The sequence below is a fragment of the Rattus rattus genome, chromosome 9 (assembly GCF_011064425.1).
Source record: "Rattus rattus isolate New Zealand chromosome 9, Rrattus_CSIRO_v1, whole genome shotgun sequence".
Taxonomy (NCBI): Eukaryota; Metazoa; Chordata; class Mammalia; order Rodentia; family Muridae; genus Rattus; species Rattus rattus.
Window position 1 is genome coordinate 76,856,815 of NC_046162.1, and position 26,531 is coordinate 76,883,345.

Sequence of the window (26,531 nt, forward strand, 5' to 3'; positions counted from 1 at the left end):
AGAGTTTGAAAGTGGGAAGATAGAACGAGGCTTATTAGATGGTTTTATAGTGTTCTCTTCTCCTGGAAAACTTAAAACAGTTTGTGTGAGAGCGGGGTTAACTTAAACATTTTAACCTGTCAGTCACAGCATGTTTGTTGATCCAAGATGGGCAGATAGGGGGAGAATTATTAGGGGGGAAAGCCCTCACCCCATCTCGGTTATCTTGGCAGTAATTTCAGGACTATGTTTTCCAACCTGGCTAAGTAACCCTGAGAAAATAAATGCACGGCGGGCCATGTGTGTATCTAATATTCTTTAATTTGTTTATGGCAGGAATCACTGGCTCCTCTTACCCCCTCCGACAGCCACTGTCTCCGTTCCATCTCATCGCTGGTTTTATGCCTATCCATCCTCCTCTGCCATCCGACCTTGTCTTTCTGAAGCCATTACTTTGTAAAGAGAGGGAAGAGGCAGCCATGGGAAATCAAGAGCCAGCTTCTGGAGAGGTCTTGGTTTCTGGAATGATCCTGGAAGTGTTGAGGGTGCATTTCCTTGGCTGGTCTTGACTGTATCTGGTAGGACAGAGGCAGCATGTTGGTATTTTCAGGGAAGAATCCAAAATCTTCCTAACTCGGGGATGGGACTTTCATCCTGTTTCTGTCCTTGCTGCTTAGATCTAGGGATCTTATGCATGCTAAACTCAACATTTCCCTGGAGCAGCCTTACTTAGGTTCACCATAGGAAGGGGGCTGTAAGACTATTATTGGTTCTAAACTGAGAATCAGCAAGCAGCAGCAGCAGTAACAACAACAACAACAACAACAACAACAACAACAACAACAACAAGAACAATAAAATAACAAAGAGCAGGAGCTCCCTTGTATTACTTTTCCATGACAACAATATGACCAAGACAGCGTGTGGAAGGAGAGTTTATTTGGGCTTACATCTGCAGAGGCACAAGAATCCCTCACAGCAGGGAGGCACAGCACTGGGCCGGCATAGCTGCAGGAGCAGGAAGCTGAGGACTCCCATCTTATCCCCAGCACAGAACAGAGAGAGGGAACTTGAAATGGCATTCTTAAAACCTTCCCCTAGTGACATGCTTCCTGCTGCAAGGCCACACCTCCTTAACCTCCCCAAACCACACCATCAACAGGGGACCAAGTGTTTAAATGCTCAAGACTACGAGGGATATGCTTTATTCAGACTTCCACACCCCTGACACTCTGTCTCTCTGTCTCTGTGTCTCTGTCTCTGTCTCTGTCTCTCTCTCTCTCTCTTTTTCTCTCTCTCTCTCTCTCTCTCTCTCTGTGTGTGTGTGTGTGCCACACCCCTGACACTCTGTCTCTCTGTCTCTGTGTCTCTGTCTCTGTCTCTGTCTCTCTCTCTCTCTCTTTCTCTCTCTCTCTCTCTCTCTCTCTCTCTCTCTCTGTGTGTGTGTGTGTGTGTGTGTGTGCTTTGTGTGTCTGTAGATGTGTGTGCACAAAAGTGTGGAGGCCAGAGAGCAAATTCAGTTGTTTTTAACCAGGCACCACTTACTTTGTTTCTGGGACTCTCTCTCACTGGCCTGGACTCACCAAGTAGGCAAGTCTGCATGGCCAGATTACCCAGAGGTCTTCCTGAGTACACCTCCCTAGCACCGGGATTATGAGCACAGGAAACCATACCAAGTTTTTTCTTATACCAATTCTTGGGTTCTGAGAACTGAATTCAGGTTCTTGTGCTTGGAAATGCTTTAACAATTGCGCCGTTGTTCCAGCCTGTGGTTCTTGAGGGATGATCTTGGGCTCCTGGGGAGGAAGTGTGGCTCTTGGCTCTGTCCAAGTCATTATACGCAGAGTTTAGATGGTCCTTGTGAGATATGAGTGACATGTGACAAATCCTAGACCTTAAGTTAGAATGGTCCTGTCTTCTCTCCATGCCGCCTTTCTCAGAAGAATGGCTATATTTTTTCTGGATCCTGAAGCCGTTGGGCTGGACGATCCAATGATTTGATTAATGGCTCACAATGTGAGGTGTGCATTAGAGAGCCTTTTCCTTGTTATGCTCTGAAGGACATGGTTTATTAGGAGAACACCACACCCAGGAAGAGAAAGCTCACTGCAACAATAGCCTTTGGGATTTGTTCGCATGCAATCCATCTTACCAATATCTCATAGATGTGGCTTGCAACACTGGACCAGTTGGGGATTTCCAGGCCAGCTATTTAGCCTGGGAGTTCAATAGCTCCCCCTGTGATCACCTCTGGCTCCTGTGCTTAGTGTCGAGGGGGCAAAAAACTAGTGATTCATATGTGTATGTGTACACTTGTCTTCTCAACCATGTCTCTAATAAAAATATTTTTGAAGATTAGGAGACCCCTTGGTTCATTTTCAGTGTCACTGAAATACAATATCCCAACAAAGCAACTTAATGTAGGCAAGGGTTTATTCTGGTCCACAGTTCCAGGCTACAGCCCATCAGGGTGATGAGGCCTGAGGCACCCAGTCACATTACAGCCACAGTCACTAAGCAGAGATCGATGAGCGAATACTGCTTTGCTCGGGTCCCTTTCTCTGCTCAGTACAGTCCAGGACTCCTGGAGACATTGACAACACCCACAGTGGGCAGCTTTTCATTCCTCAGTTAAAGCAAACAAGATAACCCCCAACAGGCAGGCCCAGACATCCAGCTCTCAGGTGAATCAATATTTTGCCAAGTTGATAATTGATACCTCAGAGGAGAGTCAGGTTATGGCATCAAAGCCTGCCCTATCTATCATGAATAATACATATTATCTTCTGATTCTAAAATATTTCATGTGTGTGTGTGTACACACATGCTCATGGTATATTTGTGTGGCTTCATTGTACTTCTGTGCATTAGCATATGCACGTATATGAAGGTCCGAGATCAACCTTGGGTATCATTCCTCAGGAGCTATCCGTCACATGTTTTGAGGTTTTGAGATAAGGTCTTCCATTGGCCTTGAGCTCATTGATTATAGGATAGCCCGGGTGTCCGGCAATCCCCAGGGATCTCTCCCTCTCTGTCTCTCCAATGCAGAATTTACCAGTTGAAACCACCATTGTGGTGGCTTCTACTGCTGCTGCTCCTGTATTGCTGTTGCTTTTAAATGTGCTCTGGGTAAGGACCTCAGGACCTCATGCTTGCACTCTTCTGATTAAGCTGCCTACAAGAATGAGCAGAGGTGATTGAACTTGGTAGAGGATGAGCCTTTTCAAGGTATTGTGTGACTTTGGTAGGGTGTGGAGTGCAGAGAGACAGGAAGGAGCAGCTCATGGCTTCCAGCTAAAAGAAGCAGGAGGTGGGGGGAAACTATGTAAAGAACTGTAGCACGCAGTGATAAAAGTGACAGCAGATATGTTTCCAGTGAGCCATGTGGCAGGTGTTACACGGTCCCACACATCAGCCATGTCCACACAGCTTACATCATATCCCCACAAATCCCAAACATTAACAAGTGCCAGAGAAGCACTGTACGGATTCAGAGTCTTCAGGGATCTGCTAGAGCTTAAGGGAAATGTGGCTCCCAGGAAGCTGAGCTGTCAATTTGACACGACCTAGAGTCATCTGAAAAGGGAGTCTCAACTGATGGGTCGCCTAGATCAGACAGATAACTGGGCAGTCTGTGGGGCCTTATCTTGATTGCTAATTAATATGAGAAGGCCCAGGCCACTGGGCAGGTAGGTATTCGTGGGAGGTACTAAGAAAGCTAGTTTAGTGTGGGTCTCCAAGTAAGCCAGAAACAGAGTTCCTCCATGATTTCTGCTCCAGGTTCCCGCTTGAATCCCCGCCCTGACTTCCCGCACTGGTAGACTGTGACTTGTGAACTGACTTAAACCCGTTCATGGAAGTGGGTTTTGACCAGAGAATTTTATCACAGCAGCAGAAAGGGAACCAGGACAATGTGAGGTTAGGCGTTTGAGCACGGACCATAGAGTGAGACATATTTCATTCAGTCGCTGTTTCTCCATTCACTGTGTGTGTGCACGTGCGCATGCGTGTGTGTGAGAGATACACATGCACACACACAGAAACACACACAGACACACACACACAGAATCACACTAACACACACACTCACACACACAAACACACACAGAGACACACACACAGACAGACAGACACACACACACAGACAGACACACACACAGATACACACACAGACACACATACAGAGACACACAGAGATCACACACACACAGAGATACACATACAGAGACACACACAGAGATACACACACAGACACACACACACACACACACAGATACACACACAACACACAGAATCACACACAGACACACACACAGAGAGACACACAGAGACACACACAGAGACACAGACACACACAGAGACACACACAGACACACACACAGAGAGACAAGACACACACAAAGAGAGACACAAACACAGAGAGAGAAGGGAGAAGGGAGAAAGAGAAGGTATTGGGGACTGGTCATTCTCTAGCTAGCTACTTATTTTTGATAATCTCTTTTATCCGGTTGAGGGTCTCATACAAGCATACAATGTGTTTTGATCAAATTCAGCTCTGGTTCTTCCCCCATAATTCCTTTCTTATCTACCCACTACTTTCTCCTTCCAACTTCATGTATGTACTCTTTTTTTTTCTTTTTAAACCCATTTAGTCATCTTAATGCTGCTTGTATGTTCCTGTGTGTAGGACTGTCTACGTGCATGGGTAGCTTTGCAGAGGTGACCTTCCCATAATTCCTCATGTAGCAGCAGGACTTCATCAGTGCCCCCTTCATCCATGCTGGGACTTTGGCAAGCATGACTTGTTGCAGGTATTCTTCATGCAGTCCCACTCACTGTCAGCTCACGCATGCAGTGTATACATACCGAGTCCCACAAACATTGCTTTGCATCTGTGTTGATGTCTGCTCCCTGTGGCTTTGACCGTCTTTCCACTCCTTCCTCCAGGGTGATCGTCAAGCTTCAAGACGAGGAGGACTGATACGGACGTCCCATTCAGAGCTGGGAACTCCAGTCCCTTATTCTCTGACTGGTTGTGAATCTGTGTTAGTCAATGTCTGCTTCAAAAGAAGTTTCTCTGATTGGGGTTGAGATGAGAACTTAGGGAGTGGTTTGTTACTATGTCCACTTAGCAGAACAACAGAACTAGGTCTTCCCCTAGGGCCTAGGACCTATTGTCCCCAAGACTTAGAGGAGGACCTATATAACTATACTTTTGGAAAAGTTAGAGAATTTCTTTGGGCAAAGGGCATTTTTTTTAAAGGTCCATCCTTCCAAAATATGGCATCTTTCCCTGGACGTGTGACTCATGTTTCATGTGACATTGTACACATACGAAGCGAACCATCTATTCCAATATCTTCTTACAAGCAGGTGGTCCTCAGGAAGGTATCGCTCATTAAATTCTACTTATAACTTGGACAGAGATAAAGGATCCAGAATGGAGAGCACTTCTAATTTTCCTCATGTAGGCTATGAGGGATTGATAATAGACACATCTTGTGTTCTGTAAAAAGGCTGTGTGATTTACAGTATATGGGTGCATGAATGCATGCCGTGTGATATATGCCTGTGTGGCGTATATGTAGATGCACATGCATGTGCACAGGGAGGAGAAAGGCCATTTGGACTCCAGCTCCTTTCCTTTTGATGCACAGTATCTCACTAAGCCCAGAGCTGTTTGGCAGCTAGCAAGTCCTGGCGAGCCTCTTGCCTCCAGAGAAGATATAGGTTCATGTGAAGTCCTGACTGGCTTTCCACCTTGGTTCTGCCATCTTGAAACTCAAGTCTTGATGTTTGTGAAGAAAGCGCTCTTACCCACTGAGCCCCCTTCCCAGCCCCAACTCTCAGCGTTTGAATTAAGTGCATGCACATGGTCGTTGCTGCGTCCTCTGCTGGAAGTGCTGGCTGGCTAGTTCCTTCCTGGCAGAGAGACTCCCCCCTCTTTCCACCTGGAAGTACTTGAGTGTGTTAGTCATTAACCCCTCCCTCTCCTGCCAGTGGGCTTTACATGTCTTCTTGCCCGTAATATTTTAAATGTCTCCTACACTCTTTGCCAAATCCTTACAATAATTTCAGCAAAAGAAAAGATGTCCAAGAGGGAGAAAATAGAACCCACAGAACTACCCTAAATTCCAAAGCCATATAAACTCCAGGAGTCACAATTACTGCGCACACCCTCTACGTCATTTGCTGGACCACAGTATTTTTCTTCCTCACTAAACCTTGTTTTAGAAAGAGAAAAATTTTCTGTTGCTGGAGACATTTTTGAAAAGAAATTTTATTATTATTATTATTATTATCATCATCATTATTATTAATCTAAGGTCTCTCTTGAAAATCATCTTCTTTCAGGAGTTAGGGAATCCCCTAAGTGTTGCTAACTCTGCCACAACATACCTTTCTGTGCCCCCTTTTTCTCCATCCAAAGGCAGCTTCAGTTTATATTAATTCCACTAAAATTGGAAAATCATGCTAACTGTATTGGGGACAGGTGATGGTTCCCACGTGGACAGACAGAAGCCCCAAGAAGTGAGCTTGCACATTCTCAGGTTTTCTTGCTTATGTCCTCGGTTGGCAGTTTGGCCTGAGTCCCGGCGTTCTTTTTGTTTGTGTCCTTGAGGCTTCAACCCTGGGTTTGGAAAGAATCCTCTGTTCAGTTTCCCTAGCTGAGGAGTGCAAACCTGTCTTCTGGACAAGATGGGATTCCTTGACCTTGACCACACCTCTGTTGTCGTCTTTTAATTAATAAGAGCTTCTGGGGGGAAAAAAGCCAGTTTACGTTATGACAAGCATCGCAAGTCTTGTGGTTTATTTACACACATGGGGGCTTGAAAGCAACCCCGAGTCTGACTGCAGTCCCGGGACAGCATTTCACAGCTGGCCCCCTTATTTGATGGTCAGTCAGAATGAAAAGAGGATCCCAAAGCAGAATTCACATCCTAACATCGGAAGCCATAAAGGAAGGCTTCATGGAAATGCAACAAACCGATAGAAACCTACTTTAGAAGGCTGGTGTCTAAGTTCTCTGTCTGTGGCTATTTCCAAACACCAGCCGTGTTGGGGGGTTTTGTAAAGGACAGAGATTTAGGGGCTGGAGAAATGTCTCAGGGAGCAAAGTGCTTGCCTAACAGTCCTGCAGATGGGTTTAGATAGATGCCTAGTGCAGCCTACCCACGTTACCACTGTTGGGAAGCTAGAGATGGGGAGTGAGATAGACAGACTGGCTCCGAGTGAGAGAGCCCACCCTAATATACAATGTGGAGAACAAACAATGTGGAGAACAGTCGCAGGAGATACACACTGTGAACGTCTCCTGTCATTTGCATGCGCACAGAGAGGCACACAGAGCCACACGCACGTGTCACAGAATATTTATCAACACACGCCCTTGTGCACATCATATACACTGGGAAGTCCAAACCCATGGCACTGGCATCTATCTGCTCTCTCTCTCTCTCTCTCTCTCTCTCTCTCTCTCTCTCTCTCTCTCTCTCTGTTTGTGTTTGTGTGTGTGTGTGTGTGATGTGACTATCCAAGGGCACCACATGGAGAGACAGATTACACGTTAGTTCAGGCCTATGATACAGTTACTTATAAATGGGGACACATTTCCCCCCATACTATCCTGATGATGTTACAGAAGGACAATTAACCACCCCAAAGCCCCCAAATCATCATCATTAACACATCCATGGAGGTGTGAGTTTCTGTGGGACCTGGAAGAGATTAATTACAAATGTCACCTGCACTGGATGACAGGAGTTGGGGTCTACACATCTCTGTAGCTTCTTCCAGTTTGACAGGAAGAAGCATATAGCCGGAGCCTCCATGCGGCAAAGGATCCAGACGACAATGTTGGGAAGTGTTGACAACCTGGGCCTTTGCCTCTGTCCGTGTGGAAAAGAATCAGAGGTAACTAAAGGCTAGAAGTCAAGGTGGAGAGGGAAGAAAGACCAGACTCCCCCAATCCGTTCTGCACTTTTTACCTGCCCAGTGCTGACACACAGGCATAGGGAACCCTTCTGAACCTACAGGCGCTATGTCACTTCCCTTCTTTGTAGTGGGAGGAATATGGGCCTCTGTAGGTACCTGATCCAAGTACCATTTAAGGGTAACTACAAGCTTAATCAAGTGTGCTGCACTGTGCATGTATGTGTGTGTGTGTGTGTGTGTGTGTGTGTGTGTGTGTGTTCAGTGTACATGCACATGTGTTGGGCATGTGTATGTCAGATGTCAACCTCTCCTCTTCTTTAAGTCCTCTCACTTTTTCTTCTCTTTGAGACAGATGTCTTGGTAACTTAGACTTTACCACTAGCTAAACTAGGTTGGCTAGCCAGTAAGCCCTAGGGGTCTGCCTGTCTCTGTTTCTCTAGAGCTAGGGCCATAAATGCATGCCACCATGCCTTGTGTTTTTTCTTAAATGCATGCATTCTGGACAAGTGTTGGGCACAGGTCCTTATGCTTTCAAGGCAAGTACTTTCCTGACTAAGCATCTCTCCAGCACAAAAGGTTAGAATCGAGTCTGACTCTGTAGTATCAGAATCAATCCGGATGCTCTGGGTCTTTAGGCTTTCCCTGGTCCCACAGACAATCCCATAGAAGGGCACCTGTTATCTGAAGACCTCTCAGGCTTCTGGGCCCTCCTCTTCCTAAAGACTGATGCTGTAGTCCTATTAAAAGGATCTAGCTTATCTGAGGTAAGAGTGTCAGAACGCTCAACGTGCGACATCCTTTTTGGATGATGTGTAATGACGATCTCAACAGATTGTCCAGTAAACGGTCACTCTCTTTTGCTGTCATCTAGGTGTCAAGGGAAAGCTGTGGGATTCTCACAATGGCTTAAACTTATTGGTCAGACTTACTCCCAGGTTGGAGCTATTCTGCTAGGGGTAATCTGTAGCATCTGGTCTAGGGTTGTTTTCTAAGTCATCCAACTTGAATTCCTCTTGCATAAAGTATGGTGGGTGGAAGAGAATGTGCCTGGGTCAAGTGGGCAGTGAAGAGACGCAGGTTTTCTCTCTATCTCGGTCATCTAAGGGGCATGGGAGGGCCTTCAGGCAGGGAATTCCAACCTGGTGTATGACCCTTTACACAGCAGCGGCTGGAAAACTGGAATTTCAGGCTTGGTGAATGCTTTGGACTCTTAAGTCATAGTAAATTATCTTCTCCGAGAAAAAATAAGGACTGTGTAAAAACCATGTCCAACATAGTTCCTTGGCGAATTTTTCTGAATGTGATCTTTGACCAGCACTGTCTGTTCAGTCAATGAATATCTATTCATTATCTACATGCAGACAATATTTTAAAAATACAAGCAATGACACATACCCACAGAGACTCAATAGTTAACTATCAAGTAAACTAACACGAATAATAAGAAAAAAAGAGGCAATCTTGGTGGCATAAAGTGAAACTGTAATTCCAGAACTTGAGATGTTGAGACAGGAGGATTGCCAAGAGATTAAGGGTAGCCTGGGCTACACAGTGGTTTCTATAACAGCCTGGGCTACAGAGTGAGACTCTGTTTCAGAAAAACAAAAACAAAAACAAAAAACGAAATCAAACAAAACACAAAAAAGAGAAGAAGTCAAATAAAGCCTGAAAATTCTCATTCGCTACACTACACTTTGATTGTGTAAATTCAGTCAATAGCTATTTTCCTCATCCTTAGTCCATTATCAATTATCCTGAATTCTTTAAGATTTTTCATACTAGAATTTACACCAAGGGTTTTCTGTGGAGGGTAATTTTGCTTCCCAGAGATTTAAAAAAAGTCTTTTTTTTGTTTAATTTTTTTGTTGTTGTTATTTATTGTTTGTTTGGTTTTTGGATTGTTGCAATTGGAGGAGGGGAAAACGCTGAGACGGCAGACTGCTCCCGGACCATGGTTCCTGTTGTGCCCACTACTGTCCTCACATCCCCGACACAGTCCTCACAGCAAAGAACTACCTGCCACCAAGGACGACCAGCTCTGGGAATAAGAAAGACCCCCGCTGTTAGCCCTCAAACCATCTCCTCACGCTGTGGTCTCCTTTAAGGATACATCTCTGGACCTTATCCTCATTCATAACTCCACGTAATCGTGCAGGCACAATGTAAATAAATGCACACATGTGTGTAAATACACACCGAGGATGAGGATCCGAGCATGTGTATATGGATGTAAGTATATTTGACTTTAATTTTATCTTGGTCAGCGCTGGGAGGTGGGTTTATTTTTCTTTCCAGAGGTACAGCAGATTTAAACTTGGAGGAAAGTGGGGCGAGCAAAACGGTTCTTTCAAGGCTAAACAAGAGCACTGGCTCGTGGCTGGCGGTACCCTTTCTTTTGTTAGAATCACAGCATCTCTAGAGTGTCTAGTGGTTATAAAACCCTGTCCGGTTGGATGTGTTCTTTCAATGGCCGCCCTTGGTCTTCTGTCCGTACACGTGACCACTGATATCATTTCTTTTCTGAAAGTGCAAACTGAACCTTTTCCTGCTAGCTTCACTTCTGCTAATTAAATAACAGAGACAGACTTGCCAGTACCCACAAAGAAGGTCTGGCTGGCCAGAAGTTTCATTTATTCATTCTTCAGTAATTAAATTAGCTGTCCTATGAGGTAGTGCGTGGCATCCCCGGTCTTATTTTGATATTTCTTATTTTTTTTTTTTTTTTTTTTGCCTAACTTGCCTTTACTCTCATTAGTTTCATTCTAAATTGGCACAATTATTTTTATTTTCTAAATGTAAGAAAATACATTAGAAAATGTATTTTTCTAAAATGGAAGCTCATGTCCGGTAAGAAAATGCTTACACAAAGGACGTCAGAGCAGAGAAAAATCTGATTTAGCTAAATTTTGCATTGCTTGACTCACTGAGGACTCTCCCTGCTTACGTCTAAGAGGGAGGTGGGCCTTCAATCTAGGACTCGGGAAGCAAGAGGCAGGTGTGAGTTCAAGGCAAGCCTGGTGGTATACATAGTGAGTTCTAGGATAGCCAAGGCTATGCAGAGAGACCCTGTCTCAAAAAAACAAACAAACAAACAAACAAACAAAAAAAAAACAAAAAAAACCCAAAAAAAACCAAACAAACAAACAAAAAAACCCAAACCAAACAAAAAGGTGTGCAGTTGTATTAAATGCAGTCACACACAGAGAAGAGGTCTCTTTCTCAGTAGGAGAAACTATCATGAATTATTCTTCAGATTTCCCTTACTTTATTCTCTCCCTCCCTCTTCCCCTCCATTCCTCCCACTCCCCTCTCCACCTCCCTCTTCCCTTTCCCCGACTCTGTCCTTTCCCTCTTCTCTTTTCTTGTATGTTTGCTTGCTTGTGGAAGTCAGTGGACATCTTCAGTTAGCGCTCCTTAGAGGCTGCCCACAGCTATCCATTTAAAGTTTGGGACAAATTGGATTTTGAGACAGGATCTCTTAGTGGGACCTGTGGCTCCCGTCTAAACTATGCTGGCTGGCCATCAACCCCTAGGGCTATGGCTTCCCAGGTACCAAGTCTACAATCACACTACCACCACGTTCTCTTTTTATATGGGCTTTGAAGACAGAAGTCATCTCTCATGCTTTCAGTGTAAGCACATACCCAGCCAAGCCATCTACCGAACCACGTTCACAGTGCTTGTGGGGGAACTGGCCTCCAGAAAGCTCTGCTGGAGCCTGAGAAATATTCAGAACCTCGGAGTTGATTTGGTGGACACCCACCATCGCCATCACTCCCAATATATCTTTATCCCCTGGAGGTTTTCTCTGAATGTCCCTGTATTCAGTCTCCAAATACCTATCTGCCTTATGAGTCAGAACTACATGGCTACTAACTCCGACCTCTGAGCCTCTCAGATCTTTCTGCAGAAGTCTCTCCACAGTCATCCCAGTCATCCCATATCCTACCCACCAGGCAAACCTGACTCAGCCACGTCCTCTCTTCCCTCTCAGTTGGCAAGTGTACCTTGTGGTGAAATCACGTTCATTTGATCTGTAGAAGATTAATTACACACACAGAGGCCATTGTTGGTTACTAGTTAGCTCCAACGGACTTCTTCTGTGACCCGTCAGATTGCTGATACCTTTTACTTTGTATTTTTTAAGAGAAAAACTAATCTGTGGACACGAACACAGATATTTAGAGTTCGGTTTGGCACTGTGACCGTCTAGCAACAGAACAGCAGGAAGTTGTCACTGGAGCCTGAGTTCCTCAGCCGTGAGCGTTTAACTGGGTCCATGATCCTGAGAACGAGAGGCTGGGTCTGGAGAGATGGCTAAGCTACTAGAGGCCAGGCTCACCATCCAAACGTAAGTGCCGGAGGCTCCACCTTCCGTGACTTCGCCAACTGATAAAACCCACGCTTACACAACAAGACAAATGAAGCCCCTTCAAGAATTCCGTTTAAAAGTTTTGGCTCCTTTGCTCTACCTTGCGCGCCCCCCCCCCGTATTTTCCTAGCACAACTTTGCTCTTACATTTAAGTAGGTTTCTCTTTTTTCTCTCATTTTTGCATATTTTTGATACCGTAATTAAATCACAACATTTCTCTCTTCCCTTTTGTCCCTCCAAACCCTGCCATACACCCTTCCCCATTCTCCTTTAAATTCACAGGCCCTTTTCCATCACCAGTTATTGCATGAATATATATGTATATACAGATATATTTTCTATATATTCTCTCTATATATGCTATATAGAACATATATATTCTAAATATAACCTGATGAGTCCTCTGTGAGACTTTTATACAACATATTTTGATCATATTTATTGCCCCATCTTTCCAGCCACTCTATGTTCTCTCTTTTTTAAAAAAATGTTCTTTTTAATTTTTCAAAAATCCCTACAGTGCATTTGAGTGCATTTGGATTACACTCATCCCGAGGCCTTTAGCCCTCTGGTGCGCATGTCTTCAATCTCAGCATACTTTCCAGCCAGACGCTTTAGGAAAAAGGCCAAAAGCTCTGTGACTAACTTGTTGAAGACGACCTTAATGTGTCTCTTTTCCAGGTTCTCTGTATCTCGTCCCCCCTTCTATTCCTTTGTCACTTTTTCTCTAGAAGAAGTCAGTTTCACTCAGCAATTCCATCTTTCTGTCTCACCCGTGTCTCGCGCCCTTCTGTCATTATCTCTTATATTTAAAGCTTCTCCTTTGTTTAACTTTACTTTCGGTGTGCTACATGTATGTAGACAAATGGGTGCATGCGCCTGTGTGTGTACATGCATATGACCACGTATGGAGGTGTGCAGATGTGAGAGAGAGAGTGTGTGAACACTTGTCTGTTGTGTCCAGAGTTTGATATTGGGTTCCTTCCTCAATCTCTCTCCATTTTTTTTTTATCCTGAGATAGGGTGTCTCACTAGATCTGGAGCTAGCTGGTCTGGCTTGCCCAGATGCTTAGTAAGCTCCAGGTATCTCCCCGTCTCTGCCCCACCCCCTTACCTTTCTTTCCTATGCTCAGATTTCCAATGGATCTTTGAGATCCAAAGTCATGACTCTATGCCTAGGAGACAGGCGTTCTACTGACTGAGCCACGTTTCCAGAGACTTCCATAGCTGTTTGCATATTTACTCTGCCTGTAGTATTATTATTATTTATTCTGCTATCCTTTTGAGTGGCCTTCTTATCATGCACCCATTATACAATATCAAACTTTATTTATGGAGAAATTTGTGCTTATGATTTAAAAGACAGCCCTGTTCCCAACCTCTCCAGTCTCCCCGTGTGGAAACTGTACCCCCAGAGGCTATTTTTTACTTCTTCCTCACCTGACTTAACGGTTTCTGATTTCTTCATTCTCCCTATAATTTGAATTTGAGTCAAGCAGTCATCTGATTATCTTATGATTCCTTCTCATTAGACGTGTCTTCTCCATCAGTTTCATTGCAGAGTTCTATTTATACTTGTCGAGAGGATATAATCGCCCTCCTCTTCATTGCTTCTCCAAAAATAGTATGAATGTCTATGAACTCTTTTCTTTCAGATAGAGAGACAAAATGCTATGCTCCGTATACAGGCTGGACTCCATTTTAAACTATACCTCTTCCAGAGCATCCTATGTAAAGTATCCATGTCTCTCTGCCTGAAGCTATGTACAAATTCCTGTCTTTTCTGTTTTTTATTTCCCTGGAACATGTGGTCTCCAGCTAATTAGTAACAGTCTGGGAAAAATCCCACTGTTGCATCCTGGATATGGTGACCTATGACCCCCAAAGGAAACTTCGGACCTATGATATTTTCATGTAGGAACAAGAAATCCAAATAAAATATGTGAAGAGCTGTTAGCCGGCCTGTAGCTATCACATAATCTAAATTCTTTATCAGCTCAGCATCGTTGCCAGCAGATTTGTCAAAGACCCAAAGTCAAGTCTACTGACTTGAAAGGAAACGGGAGGTGGTGTCTGTGTTGAAATGTGGTCACTCATTTGTATTATTGGAGAGTCGGGGGGATATCGGTTCTTGGTGATGCCTTGGAAGGTCTGAATAAGAAGATGAGGATGCACATGTTGGCCTTGAGGTTTTCGTCTTTCTGCACAACCTTGTCTTGAGATTTCTGGTTGGTGTTTTAAAGGCCTCTTGTGGGGTGCTATTTTTTTCTCAAGCTTCAGGGCTTTGTCAGCATTTATCTCTGAGCGAGCGGATTTATTTTCATTGACTTTATCCAACTCGGGTCGAATCTTTTGAATCCCCATTTTTTTAAGAGCCTCGGCTTTGCATTCCAGAAATTGCTAATTGTGCATTTTCTTCTGCTCCTCTTGCTGGGATTTAATTAGAATTTATTTTCATGCTTGGAAATAGTTACGGTTCCCGGATTCTGTGTCCACCCTCTGTTTTCGTATTAGTTTTTGCTCCTTTGCTTCCCCCCGCCACCTCCTGTGGAAGAGCTTACCAAGTTTACTTTGAACACACTGGCCCAGAACTTTCCTAAGCCACTTCTGAAACTCTTCAGTGAGGGCTGGAGAGTTGCCCCCGTGGTTAAGGACACCTGTTGCTCTTGCAGAGGACCTGGGTTTGATCCTCAGTGCTACATGACTGCTTGCAGCCATTTATGACCCCGGTGTCAGAGACTCTGGTGTCCTCTGCTAACCTCTCAGGATACCAGGCACACATGTATCCTTACATAGGCCCTTACATATATACAGGCAAACTCTTATACATGTAAAATAAATTGTAAATATCTTCAGTGCAGACTTAAACTTTGCCACCGTTTTTCAGTTGCTGCGTAAGCCTGACCTGCCTGTCTCAGGAGTTATTTTGGTATTTGTTGTTTGGCTTGGTTCATGTTGTTTCCTTTGTTGCTTTTTTTTTTCTTTTTTTTGCCCATTTCACCTTATTCTTTAATATTCCCCAAGAAGAATTGTACTATTTTAATAACTGACTTTTCATCCCCCCTCCATATTTCCATGTGGAATTTTACTGATCGCTGAGAAAAATGGCTGACGTCGTACCAGGAACAGACAGCTGTGCATCTCCACATCTGCATGGCGCCTGCCTGCGTTCTCATCATTGATGATTCCTTATGGTTCCCCTAGCCTAACCCTGCCTTCTTTCCCACAGAAAGAAATGCTTTCAGCTAGATTGCTAGCAGAAGACCTCGTTTCTTTGCGTTGTCTTGGATTGTTCCTGCAGTCGGAGGAAGTGGCTGTGACGTATAGAGGGTTAGTGGTGTTTTGCAGGCTTGGCCAATTGGGCTGTTCCTGCTCAAAATGGAGCAGAAAGGCTAACTACCAATGGCTTTAAGACACGGTACTCAGCAAAGATGAGAGAGAGGTCTGAGGAGTCCTGTCACACAAGCAGGGGCAGTCAGCTCCTCTTAGTGAGCTACAAAGCAGATCGCTGCCATTTAAAAATTTTTATTTTTTTAAATCAGTCAAACTCATTTTCCACATTTTATTGAATGCACAGTTTGAGCGACCAAAAGCCCTAATTGGGTGGCCTTACTTGTCTGCTCCTAAGGGCTTCTCTGAGCTACACTGCAACAAAGGGGCAAAGCAAAAGTGGCCTTTTCTTGTAAGAAACTATTGTTTGAGAACTTATTTCACCAGGCAAAAGGCAAGCATTAATTTCCTTGGAGGGTGATGCCCCCACAATGACTTAACCACATTCTAGAAGATCCCACCTCTTCAATGTCCCACCACCTCTCAATGTTGTGACTACCAAGTTTCCAATTCATAGCCTTAGAGGACACAGCCAAACCACACCCCCCACAACTCAAGAGTCGATGGTGGCATGGTGGCCATTGTAAATTTGTCACTTAAAGGCCAACTGGTGCCAGGATGTTATCTTTGAACTAAGAATCTCTTGAACACAAAGCATAATTTATTTGCCCCAAGTGTGAGAAATGGAAGAGTTGTTTGCTCCCAGCCACACCCCTAAAACACAAAAATCCAGTGGAACAGAGGTACAAAGGTATAGACATCATTGATAATAGAGTTTCAAGTAGAGGCAGCCATTGCTGCAAGATGGAGATTAGCACAACTTCGACATAATGGAGATTAAAAGTCATGGCTAAGGATCAGGATGCCTTGGCTTGAATTTCATTCAGATCCACAGACAAGTTGCAGCAGTTTCTGGAAAATTCTCTACAGCTCTCTAAACCTCTGTTAACTCCTTTCCAAGGTAGGCTTACTTAGTATTGGAGGGATGAATGAAGTAATGTTTATAGGATTCTTGCAAAGGGGGATGGAGAGATGGCTCAATGGTTAAGAGCACTGACTGCTCTTCCAGTGATCCTGAGTTCAAATCCCAGCTACCACATGGTGGCTCACAGCCATCTGTAATGGGATATGATGCCCTCTTCTGGTGTGTCTGAAGACAGCTACAATGTACCCATATAAATAAAATAAAGAAATCTTTAAAAAAAAATCTTGCAAGGACACGTAGCCATTTCTTTTGTTTTTAATGTTATTATCACCATCTAGCTTCGAGGGTCTCAAAAGCAACCCGTTCTATTGGCCTGAAGGAAAGTGAACAGAGACACAGGAAATAAATGTCATCCTTTTAATGGTCCTCCACATTGTACATCTATTCCAGTCTACACCACAGAGCATCCTTTGCCCTTTCAGTTCAACATAAGGAGAGTGGAGAGGGAAGATCGTGCAATCAGTGGGCATCAGAACAACCAGCGTCACTTAACCACACAACAGCACTGAGCCAAGGCAACATCTGCCCAAGACAGATCCTTCCAAATCACTTGTAACTTAAGCTTGAATCCCAACAGGTATTCATTGTGATGGTATGCACACTTTAGTTCCACCTTTAAAATGAGGTCTAGCCCATGTGGGAAGAATGGCGCTTCCTTCTGTTGTTGTGAATTGTAACAAGCCTATGGGACATTCCATCAAAGGATGATTGGGGTCATCCAGATGGTCAGGAAACTGTTATTCAGCATTTCTTTGGAAACAAAATGACACTATGTGCGTCATAAAAATGGAGATTTGGGGGCTGGAGACATGGCCCAGTGGTTAAGAGCACAGACTGCTCTTCCAGAGGTCCTAAGTTCAATTCCCAGCAACCACATGGTGGCTCACAACCATCTGTAATGGGATCTGACACTCTTTTTTGGTGTGTCTGAAGACAGCTACAGGGCAGTCATACAAATAAAAGTAAATAAATAATGCTTCTGCGGCCATGTTTGATTTGTATTTTTTTTTAAAATAATGGGACCTCCTGTTTGCTTAAGAGAAGGTAAAGCTGAGGAAACCATCACAGGCAGAGTCAGGGTGGTTGAGCATACGGCGCCTTGGACTTAGGAAACCAGATGTAAGGAGATGTTGGTCTCATCTTCACACCTGCAGAGCGTCATCATGGGTATGCTCCATGAGATTCCTGTGTGAACTGTACTTGGATGCCAGGTGGGTTTCTTTCCTGAGCCAAGTCCTTTTCCTTCTGCGTCAGTTTCCACACCTGCCCTGTGTGTCTGCCCATGTTGGTCTATCGTCAGCCTTGTCATAGCTGAGACCAGTGCTGCTGTCAGCAGAACCCTGTGGAAAACCCAGGGATGTCATGCCCCTGCTTCAACTCGCTTTCCATCAAGGGGATGGAAGGAGTTATACTGGAGATCCTGGTACTTGGATAACCACAACTGAAATGGGGTTCTCTATCCATTTGTATAAAGCTTGGTGCCTCACACCCTAGTTCTTGGTCTGAACATCTCCCTCATTGTACTCTCCTTGGTATCTATCTATCTATCTATCTATCTATCTATCTATCTATCTATCTATCTATCTATGGGGAAGGAGAGAGACTCTTGTTTCCCAAGCTGTCCCTAGATACACTGTGTATCAGAGGATGATCTTGGACTCTATTCTCTCTCACCCACTTCCCAGGAGCTGGGATGGTAGGCATACATTATCATGACTGGCTTGTGTGGTGCTGGGGATGGAACCTGGGATTGTTGTGCATTCTAGGTGAGCATTCCTTAAAGTCTCCCTGCACTCTGTTAGCTGATTTTTGAGCCCTCCAGGCTCGGCCTGCTCATTAATGTTCTCTCCTCTCAGAGAGTGCATCTCCAAAACAGTGGTGAACTTAAACCTTTCTCCCATTATCTTCTTGCTGAGGATGGTGGGATGCTCCACATGAAAATAGAATCCATTCTCCCGACACTCCCAGAGCTTACCAATTTTATTTCTCACATATCATTTATCATCATCTAGCATAATGCATTTTCTTTGTAACCCAGGCTGCTATGAAACTCACTACGTAGCTGAGAAGAATCCTGAATTTCCGATTCTCCTGAGTGTCAGGATCACAGGTAAACACAATAACGCCTGTTGATGTAGTGTTTGGGGTGATACCTACGGCTTTGCACACGCCAGGCAAGAACTTCTAAGCTACAGAGCTAGCCTCCAAATACTATTTCAGGTGAACTTTGGACTTCTCAGTCTCAACATGGAAAAGGCACTTGTAGGTAGCTCTCAGATCGCAAACCCTGCCCTCCCCCATCTATTCTTTTTCTTCCCGTGCCTTAAAGCTCACCTTCCTGTTCTAAAGAGGAGGCACAGAGGCTGATTTCCATAGAGCAAGGGGGATAGTAAGGGGTACAAACAAGCCATGCTTCAGAACCAAGACATTTGCTAGGTAGTGGGTAGGAGAAAAGAGGGTGGCATTAGGAGTCCCTCGCCCATGGCTGGAGATTGCCAGGAAGCCCTTGATGCACAGGACACTGGGCCACAGCTGCTATTTCTTCTCCTGGGCCATACCTCGGGATGCATTACAGCTGTGGCTGATGGAAAGCAGATGTTTCACCGTGTGGGGGAAAATCTTCTTGAAGTGTGCCATGGGGCACACAGACAGACACCCTTCCCTTTCTTCCCCATCTCAAAAACTAGTCAAGGAGGGAAAATTACACCCCAGTAACCCTGCGAGAGAACTTACTGCAACAGGTTGAAATCTCATAGTTTAAGGATTTGTGTAATTTTAACTGAAAAAAAAATAGGTAATATGGTTTAAAGTTAAATTCAGTCAATTGGACAGTTCAGGAACTTTTTTCGTGTCAACTTCTATTACTGCTGTGAGAAGAGTCTTTGTCTCTGATTCCTCATGCTAATCCTCCTTGTCACAGCCATTCTCTGAACTCTTTCTTCTCCTTTCTCTATTTTTACCACAGCCTTTTGAATTGTTCCCCAATTCCCCCTTTCCCATGCAAGCCATTGTGTGATTTGTTGCTAATTAATCCTCATGCCATTCTAGTCTTCAAAAAAAAAAGTTCTCAGGACTGAGGATGGGGCTCAGTCAGTAAAGAGCTTGCTGCACAAGCCTGAGAGCCTGAACCTAGATCCCTAGATTCATATAGAAAAGCAGGGCAAGGTGGTAACACATGTCTGTAATCCTGGGGGGGGGTGGGCATACAGAGACAGAAGGATTCTTGGGGTTCATTCACTGGTCAGCTAGTCTAGCCATATTGATGAGCTCTAGTTTCAACAAGAAATCCTGTGTCAAAATATAAAGAAGAAAAGATCAGAAAGATACCCAGTATTTTCTTCTGCACCCCAACATGTGTATAAGCACTCCCTTACACACATGAATCTTCCCCACAAGAAATCATAAACATGCCTGCCTATACATACGTGTGCACACGTGCACGCGTATACACACACACACAGACACACACACACACACAGAGAGAAAGAGAGAGAGAGAGAAGCTTTTAAAATGTTCACATGTGTTATATAGACAGAATTAAGAATAAAGTCCATATTCTTTAGCTTTGAATTTAGTTCCGTTGGCATTTAGAACCAAGCGATTGTCATTTAACCTATGTTTCACCATATCTTTAATAGTCTATTAAAAATTAATTTATTTCCACACTGAGTCTGATATTTCGGGTTCTGATTTTTGTGTGTGTGCAAAGCTGAGTTTTCTTTTCAATGTGCTTTCGGTTGCAATTGTCACAGCACTGATTCGACTCTTTGCTAGTCGGGTGCAGCCATGTGCTGGTCTGAATGCATTCCCTGACGTTCACTTGCCGAATATTCAATTCAACAGTGAGGTGTTGGAAGATGGAGTCTGGTGAGAACTGGTCAGAGCCAGAGAATGGATTACTGTGCTTAGTGTGAACATTGATGAGTTTTCCCAAGGATGTGTTCGTTAGGAAACTTTGTCTTTCTAACACTTGGTCAGCTTCTTCCACTCTTCCTTCATACAGCTACCTTCTGTCACGGTTGGTCATGAAGATCCTTGACAGATATTGACCATCTTCTTGAACTTATCTAGAAATGTGCTAAATACATTTCTGTTCACATAAATCATCTGGCCTCTGGTAAATTATAGCAACATACAATGAACTAAGATGGGTTGCCAAAACATCCACACGTTATTTCATTTAAACTCTCTTGTTTTCTCACAGATCTAGGAGCTGAAAGTTAGGATTGAAGATGTCATCATTTTGGTGTGTTGTTTTGCCTCTCTCCTCAGCTGCCTTCTCCCTGTGTCTCCCCGATGTCTTTCCTCCATGTGTAGACAAGCTACTGTTGTTTTTTTTCTTTCTTGATGCCGATGGATGTGTTCTTTGTAAGTCAGCTGTCAGTCACTGTGGGGAACAAAGGCTTGGGGAAATCAAATTAAAGGAGGGAAGATGGATTTTTGTCTCACAGATTCATAGGTTTCAGGACTTTGGCAATTGTCTCTGCTGATCCTGGGAGAGAATCATGAAGAGTAAATGGTTCTATTTATGGGAGACAGTGATGAGACAGACAGACAGACAGACAGACAGACACAGAGATACAGAGTGACAGAGAGACAGAGTCAGAGATAGAGAGACAGAGACAGAGAGAGACAGAGACAGAGACAGAAAGAGACAGAGAGAATAAGAAGGGACATATTTCATATTTATCACTGTCTTAGGGTTCCCATTACTGAGAAGAGACACCATAACTAAGGCAACACGTATAAAAGACATTTAATTAGGTCTAGCTTTCAAGTTCAGAGGTTCAGTGTATTATCATCAAGGTATGGCAGCATCTAGGCAGACCTTGGCCTGGAGCATCTGAAAGTTCTTGGTTCAAAGGCAGAGGCAGACAGGAGAAGACTGGCTCCCATGTGGCTAGGAGGAGGGTCTTAAAGTCCACCTGAACAGTGACACACTTCCTCCAACGAGGCCACACTTCCTAATAGTGCCACTCCCTGGGTCAAACATATTCAAACAACTACAATCCACAATCTTCTTTAAGGCTGATCTCAATTGGACCTCTTTGACCTTCTGGTGGTGTTCCAATAGCCCATCGTGAGTATGAATCCACAAATGAGTTAATCTATCCATGAGGTCAACATACTCATGATCTTGACACCTCCAAGGGACCTTGCCTCAGAACATGACTGCTCTAGGGACAAGGCCTTCAACACATGCACTTTGAAGAAATATTTAAAAGCCAAACCACCTATATTAGGTTAGGCATTCTAATGACCTTATTTTAAGTTAGCTGTCCCTTTAAGGATTTCATCTGCAAATATGCTTCTGTAGTAAGTCATGGGGGTCAGAACTACAATATACACACTTTTGAGAGACAAAGTTTAACACAGAACCACCCTCCAATTCCCTGTGTATCTGAAGTTTATCCATCAAACAGCACAATTTCCTCCTTCATGTCTCATACACTTCCTGTAGGAAGGAGGCTGATTATCCTTTGTTCAAAGTGCTTGACACCAGAACGGTTTCAGATTTTTAATTTTTGCTGAATTTTTTTCACAAGCATTTGGAATTGTTGGAGTTTTAGAGTTCTGGATTAGAAATCCTAAAAGATGTTTATCTTAATTTTCCTTTTTCTTATCCCAAAGTATATAGCAGTTTTCTCAGTATTTCACAGTATTCCCCATGCAGTATCCTACACTGTTTGCTTGAGTAGAGTTTCTGTGGGTCAGGCTATAACACGATTATGTTTCAGGTCCCCACGGCATAGTGAAGATACATCGTCAAGGTTCCGTTGATCATGATGGTGCTTCAACATTGTGCATCAAACATTATTCAAATGATTTTGATCACACTGTTTTCTCCAATTTTATGTCATAAAATAATTAAAAGTAGATGCGTTCCTCAATAGATAATATTCTCGTAACTTCTCTTCCCTGTGGCTGATAGGATTGTTGCTTGGATTGACTGGATTTGCTTATTTTAAAACTGATCTGAGAGACAGAAAAATCTTCAGCATTGGGGAAAGCCATTCTGAAATATAAGCTATCTGAGAAAAATCCAAAATATAATGGGATACAGTGAGGAAAGCCATTCTGAAATATAAGCTATCTGAGAAAAATCCAAAATATAATGGGATACAGTGAGGCTTCAGAATTTGCCAGCATGAAAATCAGTAAGTTGGATCCTTTCTTTTCATTTGTCAATCTAGTCACTTTTGATTGAAATTACAGAGGCCCTGACCCTAGACCCTCATTAATATTAACACAATGTTTCAATCCCCTCATCTAGAAGATCTCCCCCACTTCAAGGTGGCTCCTTAGTTAAGGCCATGTGAAGCTTCTCCTGCCTATGAAGTGGATTTGGTTTCTCTCTTTAAAATAGATTTATTTTAATGTATGTGTTAGTGTTTCTTTCTCTCTGTATTTCTCTTTCTGCACATATCTGTGTCGATTTGTATGTGTATGCATTTGTGTGTCTCCTTATCCCCGTCTCTGTCTGTCTCTCTCTCCTCCCCCCCTCCCTGTATGTAGTATGTGTGTCTGCATGCATGGGTGTGTCACTCTGTGTTTTTCTCTTTCTCTCTGTATCTGTGTCCATTTGTTTGTTTCTCTCTTTCTTTCAGCCACCTCTCTCTGTGTTTCCGTGTGTGTGTGTGTGTGTGTGTGTGTGTGTGTGTGTGTGAATGCAATGCCTGTGTAGTCCAGAGGAGAATGTCATGGAGATTCTCATGATGCTGATGTTAGATGTGGTTGTGAGCTACCTGACATGGGAGCTGGCACACAGGTTCTCTGTGGGAGCAGGGCAGGCTACTAACTACTAAACCATCTCTCCAGGGCCATGCTTTTTACTGCGATGGGAACACGGATATGAGTTCCATTTGCTCCCTCTGATCAGTCTCTGTCTCCACTGCTCCTCTCTGTAGATAAACAAAAGGAAGTTTCCTTTCACAAGACTGTAGTCTAATGAGGATGCTGAGTCTTAAATGCTCATCCTTCCTGATTGGTTATCAGTGGCCAGTGGGTGAGAAATCTGATTACTAAGTTTTGTTTGTGTGTTAATCTGTGATATTGACTGCTAATTGGTCTCACAGAACATATTCTTTCTTAAAAAAAAAAGAGTCATTTTACTTCTGGGTCATCAGAGAATGGATGAATGGATGTACTGACTGATAAGAAACCTTCTCGGGGGTGCTTTGAGGGCACCAGGTGATGAGTTTTAGAAGCTGGGTCATCTCCCATCCCCATGGTCACAGAGGTCTGAAACTCACCGTCACAGAGTAAGTGATCATTGCTTCCTAAAATCAGAGAGCAGAAAATTTAATTTCCACCAAAGACTTTCGAGAGAATAGTTCCATATTTAAAATAGAAGTTAAGTGAAAATATCTGGCAGAGTTTTTTTGTTGACATTAAAAAAAATGTATTCCTGCTAGTTTAAAATAAAGTCCACTCAGTATAGAGAAAGTAAATAAAAGTTTAAAGACTTTTACTACCAACTGCACGTGACCCTTGTCCTCAGTAGCTGTCTGTTGCGTATTGGGTGACGCATATCACGCCTGCTGAATACCTTATGAGCTTCAGTGATATTTTTAGTGAAAATGGGTACATGGTTCTCGCTGTTTCAAGTCAGTGTATTTGCTTAAAACACTGCGGGAATGTTTCTATTTCAGTAACCTCGGATTATTATTTTGTAACCCATAGAATAAATAGAATAAAATTTTCAACGAATGTCCCTTTAGTTTATTTTTCTATTGAATTAATGCAAACACAAGTATCTCTCCCCATGTAACTTTGTATATATGTCTGACCCACTGCTTCTGAGCAGAATTCCTCGGTCTCAGGAATGTTAGAAGCTATTCAATACCTTTATGCATTTAGTATGATATGGTTTTTTTTTTCTACCCAAAGACTTAACCTAGACTTTCTCACACAGAGCATCATGGATGTTTAGCGATGGGCATTTCTGTGTGATGGGCAGGAGGAGGTGCTGATCTGTCAGATGAATACAGGATACCGAGCAGTACTCTGTTCTCTAACCTGTGGTTGACAGTAGTACCACTCTCAGTTATGACATGAAAAAAATTATAATCTCTATTATGGAATGTGTTCTGGATACAAGCTGCTTCCCTCACCTTATTCCACACCCTGGATCTCAGACTGAGTCTCATTAAAATGCCAAGCCTTTGAGCAATGGATATCAAACACATTTTTTAATTATTTTTATTATTGATGACAGAAATTAAATTTATTTTTACTTTATGTACGTAAGTATTTTTCCTGCAGGCATATTTGTGCACTACATGTGTAGAGTATTCATAGAGACCAGAAGAGGACATTAAATCTCTTGGAACTGGAGGCACAGAAAGTTATGAGCCGCCTTGTGGATGCTAAGAATTGAACCCAGACCCTTTGCAAGTACAGCCAAGGGCTCTTAACCACTGAGATGTCTCTCCTACCTCAGAAAATGAATCTTGAAAAAAAATATAGATATTCACATTTACTTCTGAGTCACTTGAGCTGTTTGCACCTTCTGCATAAGGAAGGCACACTCTTCCTCTAGTTCAGCTCACATGTATTGCTTTCCTGCCTCTGTGTATCTTGCTTCCTTTCTGTGCCTCATTGTACAAGCTGCATGAGAAAGAAGGGTAAGGCGATGCTGTCATTGGCCAGAAGAGAAACTAAATGAATGGCAGATGCACTTTTCTCAGGACAGAGTCAAAAGCAACCCAAGGAAGAAAGGTGCTATTTGGCTTGGAGTTTGAGGGTCTGGTCCATCATGGTGAGGAAGGTGTGGAGGCCTGAGATTGACGTCTCTGGTCACAATTCATCCACAGCTAGGAGACAGAGATGGAGAGAAATCTGAGGCTCAGAAACCTTTCTTCTTTCTATTCAGTCCAGCACCCAAACCCATGAAGACTATTGTTAAAGTTCTGTCTGGTTCTTCCTCCCAGTCCCAGGATCCTTTAAACACAGCTCAGAATCAAAATACATTTACAAATACCTTGGGCATTTGTAACTTAAATCATAACTTAGGCAACCCAGTTAGTTTAATCCATGTTCTTGCATGTGGCTGGTTACCTGTGCTCAGGTACTATGCATCTGTCTCCTGACATCTTCCGAGTGGCTCTTCCTGGGCCTGGTTCTATCCCAGAATTCTTTCTCCTCCTAGATGTCCCACCTTCCGTTTCCTGCCTAAGTCATAGGCCATAGGCTCTTTAATTGGCAGGTGATGCACCCATACAATATATAAGCTACTGTCTATATATGCTATCATTGACATTTAGGGCAGATCTTCCTGCTTTGGATAAACCTTTCCAAAATGCCTTTACAGACATACTCAGAAATATTTCTCTGAGGTGATTCTAGATTATGCCTTTTTGACCATCAGGGTATGCCAGTTGTGACAGGGATATGGCGCCAGAGAATGATAGGAAAGGAAAGGCCTATTGTTGTCACATCCTGGGAAATGAACCAAGAACCTATACCATTCAAGGCACAGTCTTTCACTGAGTGATGTGCCCACCTCATGCATGGCTTTTTGCCTAGAGAGACCTGAATCTAAAATAGCATAGATCCCACTCACTGGTTGTTTGATGGCAGAGAATTTTCCTTACCTTGCCTATCCACATCACCTCAGTAGACAATGAGTAGACAACAAGGAAAAGCTACCCCGTGACTTAGTAAATGGCAACTTTTCAGTAAATGGCATTATCCTGCATCTTGGTTTTGTTCACAAGCTTTTGCTCTACACCCTGCCCTGTGTCTTTGTATGTCAACAAGTCCACCTGGGCTACCTTGCAGGCCAGTACACAACCAATATACCATGCCCCAAGGAGCTCACGGTTCTGAATGTAAGAATTTACAGACATGAGCCACAAAGGGGATAAACAAATGAAATGCATCTGACCAACAGAGAATGCTTGCCCTCGGCTGTGGCAGCTGAA